This window comes from Thermobia domestica, chromosome 8, assembly GCF_964235325.1.
Source record: "Thermobia domestica chromosome 8, izTheDome1.hap1.1, whole genome shotgun sequence".
NCBI lineage: Eukaryota > Metazoa > Arthropoda > Insecta > Zygentoma > Lepismatidae > Thermobia > Thermobia domestica.
In genome coordinates, this window is record NC_137461.1 from 43,375,493 (window position 1) to 43,392,259 (window position 16,767).

At 36.3% G+C, this 16,767-nt stretch overlaps 1 protein-coding gene across 4 annotated transcripts in view; it reads left to right on the forward strand.

Moving 5' to 3' along the window:
- LOC145692845 (retinol-binding protein pinta-like) overlaps positions 1–16,767 on the forward strand; it is a 68,942-nt gene that overhangs the window by 9,057 nt on the left and 43,118 nt on the right. Inside the window, exon 1 of one of the 4 annotated variants that reach the window (XM_081768354.1) lies at positions 13,115–13,296. The exons of 1 other annotated variant lie outside the window; for it this stretch is intronic. The gene's annotated coding sequence lies outside the window, so the exon portion shown is untranslated. Of the gene's footprint in view, positions 1–13,114; positions 13,297–15,930; positions 15,980–16,053; positions 16,754–16,767 lie in introns of those variants that run through there. 2 more of the 4 variants (XM_081768358.1, XM_081768359.1) reach the window with 2 other exon arrangements.

Consider the following 16,767-nt stretch of genomic DNA (forward strand, 5'->3'; position numbering starts at 1 on the left):
TAGCCAGGATGTGTGTTTGGAGGGGTGGGGGCAAGTGCTGTTATAGGCACATATAGAAAAATTACAAACATAAAAATATATATAAAAAATTACAAACATCAAAGTAGCAAAGTACATTGCCGGACCTCTTTGGCGGAGCCCGGCCCCTCTGCTCCCCCCCTTCTCTACGCCACTGCTCTCAAGTGTAACTCGGCAGATCTGGTTTCAGAGGATGGAGTGGTGTATTCAAGGTGGTGAAATTTATTTTGAAAAAAAAAAAAAATGAATAAAACTGTATTGCAAAACTTTCCTAGTGCATTTTGTATTTACAACGTTGTCCAAGAGATGTCTCTATTTCCACTATCTAGTACTTCTGCCATCTAGTAAGTAATTGTAGAACTGCTTACTGGAGGGGAGTGAATTCATAGAGGACATTTTAGCAACGACAGCAAACGAAAAGTTGCTCTGCTAGTGTGTTTTCGTATGTATGTTCTAGTCTTGAGAACTTATGCTAATAAGAGATTTTATTTATTTATTTTCTTTCTTTCTTTCTTTTTCTTTTTTTTTTACCACGAGTCTTATTTAGGAGACTTGAGGCGTAACAAATGAACACGAAAAGCCACTTTTCTGCTCGCTTTTTTTTTATGACACTCTTCACGGTGTCACGTCAGAAGGGCCCGGACAAAAGGGCGAGGACAAAAAGGCCCGAGTCAAAACGGCCCCGCGTCAAAAGGGCCCCGGTCATAAGGGCCCGAGTCAAAAGGGCCCCACGTCAAAAAGGCCCCGCGTCAAAAGGGCCCGGGTCAAAAGGGCCCCGCGTCAAAAGGGCCCCGGTCATAAGGGCCCGAGTCAAAAGGGCCCCGCGTCAAAAGGGCCCGGGTCAAAAGGGCCCCGCGACAAAAGGGCCCGAGTCAAAAGGGCCCCGGTCATAAGGGCCCGAGTCAAAAGGGCCCCACGTCAAAAGGGCCCGGGTCAAAAGGGCCCCGCGACAAAAGGGCCCGAGTCAAAAGGGCCCCGCGTCAAAAGGGCCCGAGTCAAAAGGGCCCGGGTCAAAAGGGCCCCGCGTCAAAAGGGCCCCGGTCATAAGGGTCCGAGTCAAAAGGGCCCTGCGTCCAAAGATGCCGGGTCAAAAGGGTCCCCGGCAAAAGGGCGCGAGTCAAAAAGGCCCTGAGCCAAAAGGGGCCCCGAGTCAAAGGACCCCGCGATCAAAGGGCCTCACATCAAAAAAGCCTGAGATATAGCGTGAAAGACATGAGGAATATAAAATTGCTTATTAGATTAAAAGTATTCAGTGGACACCACCTGCTTTGTGTTGAAAGAACGTACATGTGGATCTGTATACAGTGTTAGTCAAAGTTATTACGACAGCCCAGTTACGATTCATGTGAACAGAGAAAAGTGTTGCAGGTAGGTATTGATCAGTGCCGTGTCATGGTGCGGGTGAGCGGGGCAACGACCCTGGCTGCCGAAGTAAGGTGGCGAAAAATTCGGGAGTAAGAAATAAAAGGAAAGAAGGAAAGAAAGAGAAAGAGGAAAAATTACTTGGAATATTTTAGATCAATAGCAGATAGTGTTACTCGTGTTAGGAAAATCTATGTACACCCAACAACAAAAGTCTCTCCACCCTAAGTGCTCTAATTCCATAACTTGGGGTCCAGGTAATTTGCAGTTGTGAGAACGCCTGGACAGATGCAACCCAATTTACACGTAACTTTTCTCGGCACTGACAACAGTTGGTAGCACTGAATCCAGTCTTTATGCAAGTAAAATTGTGAGTAGATGACGCACGAAACATTTCTCCATTCTGAGATGAACCTCTCTGTTTTAGAGCGTGTTGTCCAATGAACATCATATGTTAATCTCAATATTGTTGTGTATGTAATGTATTATTTCACTATATACTGTATATTCAAAGAAATAAAAACACTGATCACACATAAATCAGAAACTGCTTGAAAGTAGACGAAAATATCAAATCTAGAACAACTGCTGGAAATAAGTTAGTAAATGATTGCCTTCATTGAGAGACATTCTCCAATTCTCCTCATTCCAATATTTTTTCTTTCTGGAGGAGAGAAAATCTTGGTTGTCACACTATGTATTGAAATTGAAATTGAAACATTTGAAAACGTAAGAAAATGACCGGGATTTGAACGCGGGTCCGCCGAATATAAGTTCAATGCGCTAAAAACTTACCCACCTCGTCACTTCATCTTCCGCCTAAACTATTAGCTAGTTAAAAGCATTGCATGTAAGACTATACACAAAATACCCGTATAAGGAGATGTTCCTTATGAGTGTCACAATGACTTACTCAAGGTTTCCTTCTTTAACTCAAAAACAAGTGATATAGACCTTCGTCAATGAGGAAAATATCGCGAAGCGTTCTTCAAAATGAGGCTACCTCATTGTTTTTAACTGGTCCCGATTTATATTACTGCAATTCTTCCTCACCGTGACTTCTAATTTCTAAAGAAGAAAAGCCGGCAGACATTATTTTCGCATTCTTTGAATTGCATCAACACGTGTAGAAATAGTGTGTGCTATGTTTATGTAACATAGCTACTAGTTTATTTTCTTATCTTTGTATCAAGTGTGAAAGCAGAGAACTGCCATTTCAGTGACTCGGGTTCCAATCCCAGCGTGACAGTTATTTTTCTTTATTCGAAGGTATTGTTTATGTAATTGATATTGTAATTCTGTTATTATTATTATTATTATTATTATTATTATTATTATTATTATTATTATTATTATTATTATTATTATTATTATTATTATTATTATTATTATTATTATTTTGCGTATAACTGTATGAATTTCAATGGCAACTGTCGCCGAATATTAAAAAGTGAATATGGTAGAACTATGAAATAAAGTAAAGAGATGCGCGTAATTTTATCATAAAATTATATGGCGCAACGAATTTTATCTTATCGTAAACGGTTATCGTCCAATATACACGGTTAAAGGAGCACTCTGTTGATCAAATTAAGTATTGACCACCGGCAGAAAAAATACAGAGTAACTGCAAGTCGAGTACGTACTATTGTACAGGAGTATACTCAAAGACCTTTAGAGAACTATCTTCGTGGCTTGGTTCACAATTTTAATTTGCAATCCACGCAAGCAGTTTGAGACAAATGTCAATCGTATTTGGCATTTGGAAAGTTAAGCAAAAATGATAATAAACTTATGTCCAATATAAGTTGGAAGAATTTCAAAACATATTAAAGTAACCAGAATTTTTCAATGTAAGTTCACATACTTTATATATCTGCGACTTGGGACTAAAAGGGCTAATGTCAACACGAAGTAGTTTGGAGTATATATACTATTCATATTAACATTTGCTTTTCTTGCAAAAGAAAATATCCATTTATAGGCGTTAAAATTTGACGAACATCTCATTTTTTTGCCAAAAAGTGACACTGGCCCTTTTAGACCCAATTTAATCGACAAGATATGAAGATTTTTCTTTCTAAGGATTCATGTTAAGTAAGTAATTTTCAAATATAATAAATGTAATGTTTATCTCAAAAATACTTTTTGTTAGTAATGTCTTTTTTCACTCTTTTTATCTTACTGTAAGGCTTTATGCAAGATTGGTACTTCTAAAATATAATGATCATAGTGTAATGTTAATCAAAGTCAAGTTGTTCAAAAAATATACTGTAATGTAAAACAATTATATACGTATAAAATCTGATCAGATACAACAGAAAATACAAACAAATGCTATTTGTTTGTAATGTTTGTCATTTGTCTTTCAGCTGTTTTTAAATCCTTATTATAAGGCTTCGTGTAAGGTTAGCACCGTTAATATATAATAAGAATAATGTAATGTTCACCGAAGTCAAGTTGTTAATATTATATATATATATATATATATATATATATATATATATATATATATATATATATATATATATATATATAATTTGATGAGATTTAGTGGAGAATATATATATAATAGTTTTAGTAAGGATTTTTTGTTTATAATATACTTCTTGTTTCATTATTTTTTATTTGATTCCATGTCAGTAAGGCCTAGACAAAGAACGACGTATAGAGAAGGGGTCCTCCTCAATGCAATATCGTATATCAGTGGCTCCCAATCATGTTTACCTGGCACCCTCAATGCAAGCCCTTAATACTTCACACATTTCTTACCGCTTGTTGGCTACACGTACTTTTTCTGATCTTTTACCTGATTTTAGATACACCATTGAATTTTCAATTCGATAATAATAATAATAATAATAATAATAATAATAATAATCTCAATATATTTATATTTCCTCTAGCAAGACTTCTGAATACCTTTGTAGTCCAATATTATTATTTACCAGCTGTATTCCTAATTAAACCACAGTTCGTATTCAAAAAAATATTTTGCATTCCTACTTTTAATTTAACATATCTCTTATATCATTCGTAATATTTCTAATTAAGAATGTAGTTTATTTCTGTCAGTAGCTTCTGCACTTCTGTTCTTCGAAATAACATCCCATCAATGTGGGTTTTCATCGCTCCAATAGTGATAATTTTTTCGGTTCATCAGACCATATAAGGTAAATATCACTTCATCAAAGAATACCGGAGGGAGGGGCACGGTGGTTCAGTGGTAGAACGCTTAGCTCTGGTGTGTAGGACTACTGGTTCGATTCCCGGCCAAGTAAGGTTGTGGTGGACAATATTGTATAGGTCCACTCCGAATCCACTCCGAAGAGAATCCACTCCGAAATTAGGGCAAAATGTAGGATACGGTGGCTTTTGGAAACCAAAATTAGAAAGATTAAAAAAATTGGTAAAAGCAAGAGAAAAAGTTATCAGGCAACCCTAGAACCGAGGCTCAAAAATATTAGGCTCCAAAATTATAGAAAGATAAAGGATGAATATGAACAGGCGGTATTACTGGAGAAAAAAACGAAGTTGGGAATTGTTTCTGGCGAAAAACATAGAAATGGATCCTTGGGGTTTTCCATATAAATTAATTATGCAAGAGATTAATCCTACAACATTATGCACAATTAAAAATGCAGATGGAACGTATACAAAAACAAGAGAAGAAACACTAGACAAATTAATGCAGAATTTTTTTCCTAAGGATACGGTGGAAGATGATACAATAAGACAGATGCAGCTAAGAAGAAATCATGCAAGAGAAGCAACAGTAGTAGATGTGGACGACTCCGAATTGGTATCAAATGATGAAGTAGAAAAAATTATAAAGAAACTAAAAACAGGTAAGGCCCCAGGCCTCGATGAAATAACAAATGAAATATATAAAAGGAATAAAGATATATGGGTCCCTTACTTAACAAGATTTTACAACATATTGTTAAAGAAACAAACATTCCCAAATGAATGGAAAATTTCGAAGTTAATTATACTACTTAAGAGCCTGGACAGAGACCCCTTAGAAACTGGTGCCTACAGACCAATATGTTTACTAAAGAACATAAGCAAAATTTATGAGAGAATTATAGCTAATAGGATAAACAAGTATAGAAATACACAGAATGACACCCTACAATATGGTTTTAGAGCGGGAAGATCGACTGAGGATGCACTGAATGTTTTTAAAGAACAAATACAAAATAGTAGCTACCAAAAGAAATATGCTCTAGCGTTGTTTGTTGACATTGAGGGAGCATTCGATAATCTATGGATACCAGCGTTATTAGAGAATTTGAAGAAATTAAGGCTTCCACAATATTTGCAAAACGTAATAAAAGATTATTTCCAACACAGAAAAATAGTTATACAAACAGAAATGGGAGATAAAGAAATACAAAATGAAAAGGGCTGTCCACAAGGTTCAATCTTGGGACCCCTGATGTGGGATATACAACTACAGCCTTGCCTGGAGAAAATGGCAAAGAATGAGTTAATAGATAGAATCATAGCCTTTGCTGATGATATTGTAATAATAACCTCGGCAAATTCCAGAAGAGAAATAGAAACAAAAACTAACCAAGTAGTGGAAAGTCTATATAACTGGTGCTCTGAAAATAAATTAAAGCTATCAGCGAAAAAAAACAAAGTTTATGCTTTTTGGAACCAAATTAACTAGGGAACCACAAATAAAAATATTAAATCAAAAAATAAAAAGAGTAACAGAATTTAAATACTTAGGCGTAACAATAGATGAAAATTTAAACTTTGAGAAACATGTACAATATATAGTTGAAAAAAGTAATAAAATTGCCAACAAACTAATGACAACTGGCAAAAATACATACAAGTTACCAATTAAAATATTAAAGCTATACCATGATACAATACTATGTGCGACTATGGCATACGCTTCAAGTCTATGGGTACATCGAATTTTCGAGAACAAAAAAATTAGAGATTCCATAAATAGACCTCAAAGAAATTTACTTATAAGACTAAGTGGAGCCTTTAACACAGTGCCAAATGAAGCATTATATATACTACTACATATAAAACCACTACATCTGGTAATACTACAAAGAGCAGCATTCTACTGGCTAAAAAAGAAAGAAAACGAAAAGCTAATAGATCTTCTTGGCAAGGCAGTAACAACAAAGAAGGAGATCGAAGAAACTATAGAAGAAATATGGAACTTAGAATGGACAAACTCAAACAAATCAAGAAGATTATGGGATATTATTCCAACAATTAATAAAAGGAAAAAGTTAAAACATCTAGATCCAAGTCCAGGTGTCATTCACTTTCTAAGTGGGCACGGCCCCTATGAAACTTACCTGTATAGAATAAAGGCTAAAGAAAATGCAATTTGTGAATGCGGCGAAATTGGAACACCAGAGCACCACATCTTTTGGTGCCCTCTGACAGAAGATGTAATACCAGAGAGAGAAAATATCAGACGTAAAAATCTAATACAAATAATCGAAAACGAAAATGATTTTAACATCTTAAAGCGAATAGCAAACAGCTATTCTGAAATAAGAAGAAGAACTTATTACAATGAAAACGAATAAGCATTGCATAAATGTAAATAGAATTAGAGTGGATGTGTCTTTGAGTGTTTTGAATGAATGAAATCTTCCGGACCGAAGAAAATCTTCAGGATGGCACTGGTATTCCGTGCCCCCCGGGGGAGAGGAGCGAGTGGATCATCGCATCCCCGGTTTACACCGGATGGAACTCCGGACGCGTATGGTCTTGTGTGTGTGCGTCGCATGTGTGCTTTTGTGTTCGTGGTCTCCGGGTTTTCGGTTTTCGGGTTTTTGGGTGTACCTCATTGCGTCATGGACGATAAGTGAAGAGCAGTGTCTCAGAGATAGTGAACTTAGTGACCGCTTCAGTCGATCTCGGCCGAAATGACGGTCCCAGCCTGGGTGTGCGGGCGGAAGGACACAACGGACCAGGATCCACACTAAGTGCTCTGAGTGGGTCCTGGACCTCAAGTCAGCACATACAGGACTGTGATATGGCATGGACACGAAACTGAGAACACTCACAGAACACTACATGAATAACTATTAAATTTATGTCATATAAGAGTGGAAGTTATTAGTGAAGTGAAATGTTAGTGTAAATGTGTTCCGTGACCACAGGAGAGAACCAATCATACAGTGAAAAACGATAGTGATCTGTTTTGCTGTGAAAAGTGAAGAGGAGTGCAGTTTGATAAATAATCATACAGCATACGGGAGAGGAACCATTGTCATACGGTGAAAACCGAAGAAAGAAGATGAAGCAACATATTATTAGATAAAACTTAACTAAATAATATAAAAAATTAAATAATTAATAAAGTAAATATAAAATTAATTAAACAACATCATTAAACACTCATGTGGAATAACAAGAGGGAAAAAGGATAAATAGTAGCCTAATTAATAAATGTATTAATACATGATAATAAATAATATAATAAACCATTAAACAAGAATAGGAAACCATAATTACATTTTTTTAAAAAAAATAAAAATTAGAAACTAGGTAACTAAAAAACACAAGACTATAATCTTTAAAAAAATCTTAATAATTAAGAAAAGAAATCAATCAGTAGGAATTAAATGGTTAAGAACTATAGGGAAATAATATATAAAAATAAACAAATAACAGCAAAATAGAAGAGTAGATTAGTTAGATAATATAGATAGATAAGTAGATAAGAATTAATAACAATAGAATGTATTATTTAAGTATTTTATATCGTATTCCATACTATTACAGTTGTTGGATCAGGAATTGAAATACTAAGTAGTATAGTTCAGGATAGGTGCAGATAGATTTAAGCTGAGTAGCACTTTGCAAGAAAATTGTTATTATTTTTTTTCTCATAGTTTATTCTTGTTGTTCTTTGTTTTTTGTTTGTTTTGTTCTTGTGCTGTGTTTTTTTGTTCTTTCCTTTTTCCCTTTTCCTTTTCACCTTTTTTCTTTCAAACATGGATACCCAATAAAGATAAGAAAATAAATAAATGGCAATGATGATAACCCGTTCCGGTCAAAAGTTTCAGATGCCGGATCTGAAAGACGGGCCTGAGCCAAAAAAAAAAGAAAGAAAAAATATTGTATAGGTGAGTTTTCCCGGGGTACCCTCGTTTCATTTTGATTTCACCCGTTCTTTCATCATCATTCACTTGCTTTAATCATCGTCATCCTAAAGGGCATAATGTGGGACCTTAAACTGACAGTCTGAAAGCTATCAGAGAATGCCATGTCATTTACGACAATATTGCTGTCATCGATATTTCATATCATTACTTCGCAAAACTCAATGCGGTGATTAAAGTCGTCTTCCGTTATTTCATGCACTAAACGCATTCTCCTAGGGTTTCAACTTATACCGCCTTATGCAGAGTCGTTTTGACGTATGATTAGCGTCATACTAAAGGTTTGACTACTGCAATTAACATATGTTAATCGAACTCTTTAGTATGGTACTAATCATACTTCAGAATGACTTTACATAAAGAGCATAGTGTACAAAAATTCATTGCGCTGAACTCTGGGAAACACCTAGCTTGTTAGCAACTCTGGTTATCAATGAATGTGGAATTTCCACAAAAGATTGTAAATTAAAAGAAACTGCCAAATTGCTACATTGTTTCGGCCTTCATGATCGCATGCGGTACCTTTCTGCAAAACATTCAATTGTCTCTTAGGCAGTTGACTTCGAAATTGGGTTATGGTCGGAAAATGTAGCATTAAATAACTGTTGTACCTCTGTATATGATCTCTTCCTATCCTATAACCGGTGTCACGTCAGAAGGGCCCGAACAAAAGGGCGAGGACAGAAAGGCCTTAGTCAAAAGGGCTCCAGTCATAAGGGCCTGAGTCAAAAGGACCCTGGTCAGAAGGGCTCCGGTCAAAAGGGCCCCGTAACAAAAAGGCCCCATGTCAAGAAATCTGAGATATAGCCTGCAAAACTTCAGAAGTATAAAAATACTTATTAGATGAAAAATATTACGTGGACATACCTGTTTATTTGTGTTGAAAGAACATACATGTGGAAAAATATAGGGTTAGTAAAAATGTTACGACAGACCAGTAATAACGATACGCATGGACGGAGGTAAAGTAAATATTGCAGATGATGGATTCTGCGATATTTGATATCACACAATATCTTTTGAATGGAAAGAGGTGGGTTTGACACATCAATTTAGGCTAGAATGTTCCCACAGATGAAAAGAAGAACTCATTTTTTAAAACCTATCTTCATTCGTTTGCGAGATAGGGTGCTACGTTTGACAATTGTATCTAGTAGACCAAAGTATCTGGACAGGCAAAGAGACACGTAGACGTAGAAAAGTAAAAGGTTGCAGGTTGATGCGAAAACTACACTGAGTGAGGGCGTGGACATAATGACAGCCATCCTAGATTCGCCATATTGGATATCACATAATATTTTTAAATGGAAAGGAGTATGTTTAGCACATCAATTTAGGATTGACTTTTCCTACAAACGAGAATATGATTCATTCTTTACCAATCCTCATTCTTTTACGAGGAACGTGTGCTATGTTTGACATTAGTGTGTAGTAGACAAAAGTATCAGGAAAATAAAATAATAATGTGGCGGAGGAAAAGCAAATGTTGCAAGTGTGTGTTGTTGCAAAAACTACATTGAATGGGGATGTGGACACTGTTGATCACATAAATATTCAGATATTATTAAAAAAAAAACTACTATAAAATGTCCTCTAAAATTATTTTATTCCTCCAAGTTAATACAGTTAGTATTTAATAGCAAACACACAATGATTTATAACTTTCTTTAAGCATTTCGGCATCGTTGTTACAATTTTCCTGGTGTAGTGTGGGGAAATATTGTTCCAATCTGTATGTAATGCTTTTCTCAAACCTTCTTTCACCGTAACTCGTATATATTGACCTTACGTTGCAATTCGCTCCAAAGATTCTCTATGGGATTAAAGCCGGTACTGTGTGGTGGGCAGTTTTGCAGTCTTTAGCGAACTTTTGGGCAGTTTTAAAGCAATCTTTTCTTTACAACATATACTTTGTTTGGGATCAATATCTTGATAAAATTAGAAGTCCTTCTAAGAACGTTAAGATATATTTCTTCTGTATTTTAAAGCAGGCTGGAAGTTCTTGACATTTATTTCTGTATTTACTTGTCGAAACACTATTATTCTACCATCATATTCATGCAGGTTTAACTTAAATTCGTCGATAAAAACATTCCCACCAGTTTTTGAGTTTATTTTCAAAAGCCCTAGAAAATTTAAGTATCTTATATTTCTTAATTTGGGTAATACATGGTTTCTTTCAACAATTCTACCATTATATCCTTCCCGTATTAACTCTACATGGTACAATACAATGACCATAAGAAACATCGTTATCACCCACTACTATTTGAACGACGTTGTTGAGCTCTACCAAATATTCGAAACTGCACATTAAAAGCATTCTATTGCTTTATAATCGTAAAGTAACAATTAATCACAAATATACTTACTATTAAAATATGTTATACATACGTGGTAACTTCTTAATATTTTACAAACGTAAGCAAACGAACAGAAACGTTAAGAACACAATGAAGTACTATTTATTAGTTACCTGTCTAAATACTTTCTTCTACTAGAAACAAATGTCAAACTTAGCACACACTATCGCGTAAATGAATAGAGATCGGTCAAAAGTCGACTCAGTAAGGGATGCGCACGAGACGAGTCGAGACAGAATTTTCCTGAGAATATCCGAGTCGAGACAGCTCTTCCAATAGAAAAATGCACATTTTTCGAGTCGAGACATCACATTTACAGTACATTTTTGAGACGAGACAGCCTTAAATCTTGTCTCGTGCGCATCCCTAATTCAGATTATCGTTTGTAGCAAGATTCTAGCCTAAATTTATGTGACACAAGTACCTTTGTCTATTTGAAAATATTTTATGGTATATAATATGCGGAATTCAAGTTGGGTGCCATGATCATTTAACGCAGTTTTAACACAAATACCAACCTGTAACATTTACTTTTCCTTTGTCCATTTGTCTCTTTGTTACTGCCCTGTCATGATACTTTTTGTCTATTAGATACATATGTCAAACACCCTGTCTCATAAACAAATGGTAATGTGTCAAAAATGAGTTCACCTTCACATTTGTGGAAATATAAAGCCTAAACTGAAGTGTAAGATCATAGCCTTTTCCATTAAAAAATGTACGATCCGCAATATAGTGTAATTCAAAATGGCCTCCACGGTGACCACACTCCAAGCCAATGCAGTTTTTGCAATAACACCAATTGCAATTTTTGATTTTCCCCCGTCCACGCGTGTCGTTATTATTGTTCTGTCCCAATACTTTTGACTAACCCTGTATGGAGATCCACATGTATGTTCTTGCACCAAAATTAAAGAAACGTTTTCAAGATAATATTATTCATATAATACGTATTTTTCTACTTTGATTCAGAGGCAGAAATTGAATTTTAGAACTAAGGGAACAGTCATTAATAGATAGTCTGATTGGGCTAGGTCTCGAGAATACAAACTATGATATGATTTTCACTTTAGCATCCCTTTCAGCAGCGAGGCTCTATGAGATGTGGACCTGCTGATTAACGTGGAATTCGAACCACATGAGATCCCGCCGGGAATCGAACCCGGGTCTTCCACGTCTACAAACTCAGAGAGACGCGGTTGAAAGCAAACTTTCATCGAGAAACGACTTAAGCGATAGGGATTGTTGCAGAACAAACAGCAACCAAACAAAATTAAGATCACCATTCAAGTTTTCTTTTTGTCTCTAATAACCACTGATATTCTTCCTTCTATTAGACAATCACTTCTGCTTACTAAAGTGGCACTATCCACTCGTGCATCTTTGATTTCCACTTCTGTTTTGATTTCAGGCTTTCTGGCCGTGGGACTATTTCTACCCGGGCTCTTTCCACTCAAGCCCTTTTTCGCGAGACCCTTTTGACATGAGGCTTTTTTGACTCGGGCCCTTTTCTCGCGGGGCCGTTTTGAGGGAGAGGCCCTTTAGACTCAGGCCCTTTTGTTGCGGTGCCCTTTTGATCCGGGCCCTTTTGACCGGGGCCCTTTTGACGCGGGGCCCTTTTGACCCGGGCCCTTTTGACGTGGAGCCCTTTTGACGCGGGCCCTTTTGACCGGGGCCCTTTTAACGCGGGGCCCTTTTGACCCGGGCCCTTTTGACGCGGGGCCCTTTTGACCCGGGCCCTTTTGACGCGGGGCCCTTTTGACCGGGGCCCTTTTGACGCGGGGCCTTTTTGACCGGGGCCCTTTTGACGCGGGGCCCTTTTGACCCGGGCCCTTTTGACGCGGGGCCCTTTTGACGCAGGGCTCTTTTGACCCGGGCCCTTTTGACGCGGGGCCGTTCTGTCCTCGCCCTTTTGTCCGGGCCCTTCTGACATGGAATCCTCTTCACTTGTTTACCAAAAAAAAAAGTAAAAATTAAAAATACTTGAACAAATTTAATAACGATGGAGTATTAGGTTAGTTTAATGAGAAACTCCGGTGACGTAACTTCAGTATTTTTTAAATAACAAACAACGCGCTAACATGTGTTTGCCCAGGGCGTTTGGAGGGGAAATTCGTTGTTTATAAATCTATTCTAAGAAAAACCGGATTTTTTTCTTTGTTTCCTTTTCTTTAATAGTATAGCAAATGACATAACGTAGAAAGACGTAAACATACGGGAGGAGAGGGGGAAAAAACAAGTTGCTAAATTCGACTGATTTTTTTTTTAAGGAGAGTTTTGCATACAGTGTTAGAAGATTGTGTTTAGCATTTATTTGTCGTCTCGGCTATCTAGTAAACAATCACAGTGTTGTGAAATTTTTGCTGTTGGATGTTTTACAGAATCACGTATTTAAGGTATGAAATATTTGGTAACTTTGTTAGTTAGTCAGTTATTTTTTTTAAAATGGAGCTTCAATTTTACATTTCTTTATTGGACTAAATCCGCCAGTAGTCAGCTGTGTAAGAGTAAATTTTAGTTTGTAAACTGATTACATTTCATATCCAATTTATAATTATGTCAATCCAATGCTACAAGCCATTACGTCTATGCAGTATAGAACGGGTATTATTTTGTATCCGCTAAGTAATTATGAAATACTTCCACCTATATTTTCAGAGAAAATGGTAAAAACTGGATTGTTTTTATGAGAAAAAGAGTACGGATGAAGCGTAAAATCAAATAATGTTCATGCTACATCAATCATTTCCCTGTTAAACGAGTATAGTTTTGTTGAGAAAGTGCACAAATGCGTGTTAAAGGTCTTCACTACAGCGAAATTAAACTACCGCTAATTTTAGAATTTTTCTGTAATATCTTCAAAACAAATAAAAATATATTTGAAAAGCAGAAACATATAGTGAACTAGACAATACGATTTTGCATGTAATACGGTTATCACAACTCATACATCTGCTTTCGATTTGCAACTGTAGATAGATTTCGCATTTTTTTCTTTTTTCTTTTTTTTTCTTTTTTTTTTTTTTTTTTTTTTTTTTTGCGGGTTCTGTAAATAGCGGCATATCAAAAGCAGATGGGTGAGTTGTGGTAAAGGTATCACATGCAAAATCATATTGTCTAGTTCACTATGTTTCTGCTTTTCGAATATTTTTTATTTGTTTTGAAGATATTACCCAGAAAAACTCTAAAATTAGCAATAGTTTAATTTCGCTGTAGTGAAGACCCTAAAGTTAGGAAGTTTTGCGGAGGTCCGAACTCGTTTGACCCTCCTGTAAGTGTTTCCCTAATTCGAGGTCACATTTTTAGCTTCGAAATTCAATTATTAAACCACTCTTTAAAGAATTTTTCAGCAATACTTATTTGAAGTGACCAGTAGCGTATTTACGATTGTATTTCGGTGGGGGGGGGGGCTTTGCCAACTTTGTGTCCTGGAAATGTGAAAATTTCTGCAAGATATTTCATTTACTTTAATATAGTAAATAGCATTTTGGGGGGCTTAAGCCCGGAAGCCCCTTAAATACGCCACTGGACGTGACCCATTTTGTTTCACTGCAATATTATTGTCGTGTACATTTAACAATAAAATGTTCCATATGTTATATACTTTGAAAATTGGAAAAAAGCAATTTAGTGTTGTCCACGAGACGAAAGATTTCTCGTCTGCTTTTCAAGACGAGTTGAGTTGATTTTAGTTTAGCGTCCCTTTCAGCAGCGAGGCTATATGAGACGTGGACCTACTGATTAACGTGGAATCCGAACCAAATGAGCTCCCGCCGGGAATCGAACCCGGGTCTCCCACGCCGCTTTTCAAGACGAGATTCGGGACTTATAATTTATTTCCAAATCCGAGGCGAGAATAGAAATACACACAGACACACATACACACACACAAACACAATATATATATATATATATATATATATATATATATATATATATATATATATATATATATATATATATATATATATATATATAGTAGAACCCCTCTAATCCGTGATCTTAGGATTATCAGAAAATACAGTTAAAATAGGGATTTTCAGTAAAATAAACAATCTCTGAACTGAGTTCAAAAATAACTGTATTGTTCCCTACAATAAAAACAAACAATACGCACTAAAAATTGCACAGCACATTAGTTATAGGAAACACGCACAACGGAAGAAACAATACAAGAGACCACGGAGCACTGAAGCGGATATGCGGTAATAGCAAGTAAATAACAATGCCACGACGGCAGTAAACGACAATGAGCCTAGCGAGTTACTGATGAATCGGCTCGAGTACGGTCGGATCAACCGGAGTGGCGGACCAGCCGAGAGCGGACGAGAGAAGTTCTACTGTATATATATTATTTACTGCACTTCCTTTAAATCGAAATCGAAATTTTGATACGTAATTGGACCACCTTTAACCTAAATACAGATGTATTCGTAGCAGAATTGAGACACGTCAATTGTGAGTTTGTTTTGCATTTGAACAATGAACCATGCTTCAAATAAACAGACAACACTGTTACGTATAGTTTTTTTTTCATCATTATCTAGTTATTCTATACACTAACAATATTACGTAGTACCATTTGAACATAGAAATGGTCTTATAGAGTTGGCAGCCCTGCATTATCTACATCGTTAATGGTAATGGTTTTCGAAAGCTTCTATTGTTATGTGTAACATTAGCAAAATTTCTCATAAATTGCTTAAATTCTTTTGAAGATATTTGAATTTATCTTAAAATGTTACCATTCTCTTAGTTTCGTGTTTCTCAAACCTATCTTGTGCTGCAACTTCATTATCTATGCTTATTAGCAGCTACAACTTTGGATAGGGTATTATAAGTCTGATTTCAGGTTATTGAAAACCTATTTTACAATTGGAAAGCATTTATGGTTACACGCTATCTCAGACTAGTTGATAGGAAAACAAGAAAACTCCCCTACTCTCCTCCTCTTTCTCGCCGCAAGAGGGGAAAGCAGGAATACCACCCCTGACAAGGAAGGAAACGTTTGAGACATTCATATCAGTACTGTTTAAAATCTAAATTTTCCACTCCACTACGCGCGCGCTTTCTGTCAATGTGAGGGAGTTTGCTGTTCCTTTTAGCTACTCTTAACCCATCCATCATTCACTTCAATTAATATGGTTATTTTAAGAAAAGGATATAGCATTGTTTATGTATTTTATAGGACTAGTAAATATTGATTTGACCATTTAAAAAAAGTATAACAACAGTTATTTATAAACCAAATTTGTGCTGATTCTTTTATTTGATGTTAGAAGGGGGGGGGAGAGCTATGAGGAATAGTTGACATATGTTCCCACTGTAAAGAAAGAAACAAAAATAGTTGTATATTCGATTGGACATCGAATACGTGGAATATCGCTGTGAAGATTGTATGAATTTAGCGTGTGTGGGCTCAGTGGTAGAGCGTTCAGCTCTGGTGCTTGGGGTCCCGGGTTCGATCCCAGCCCCGCCAAGTGAACTTTGTGGTGGACAAACACCGTGTGCGTGGGTTTTCTCGGGGTTCTCCCGTTTCCTCCCACTTCCTTCCTTCCACCATTTTCATTCATTACTCATCTTCACCGTCTCCTTTAGCCTAACCGGCATAACCGTGGGACGTAAAACTCAAAAATTTCATTTCATTTCATTTAGCGTGTGTGAACTCTATAGTGTGTGAAAATACTGTAGTGCTTGTATATAGTAGAAAGTGTATTAGTGGATGTATGTGTAATACATACAAAAATATATTTATTTATTTGTAACGTGTTTTTAGTGTCCGTGTTAAGCAAGATTCTAGAATGTCTTCCAGTTCTGTGATAAAACATAAACGCGGAAAAGCTTTGAGAAGTGGTAAGAGGCACTGC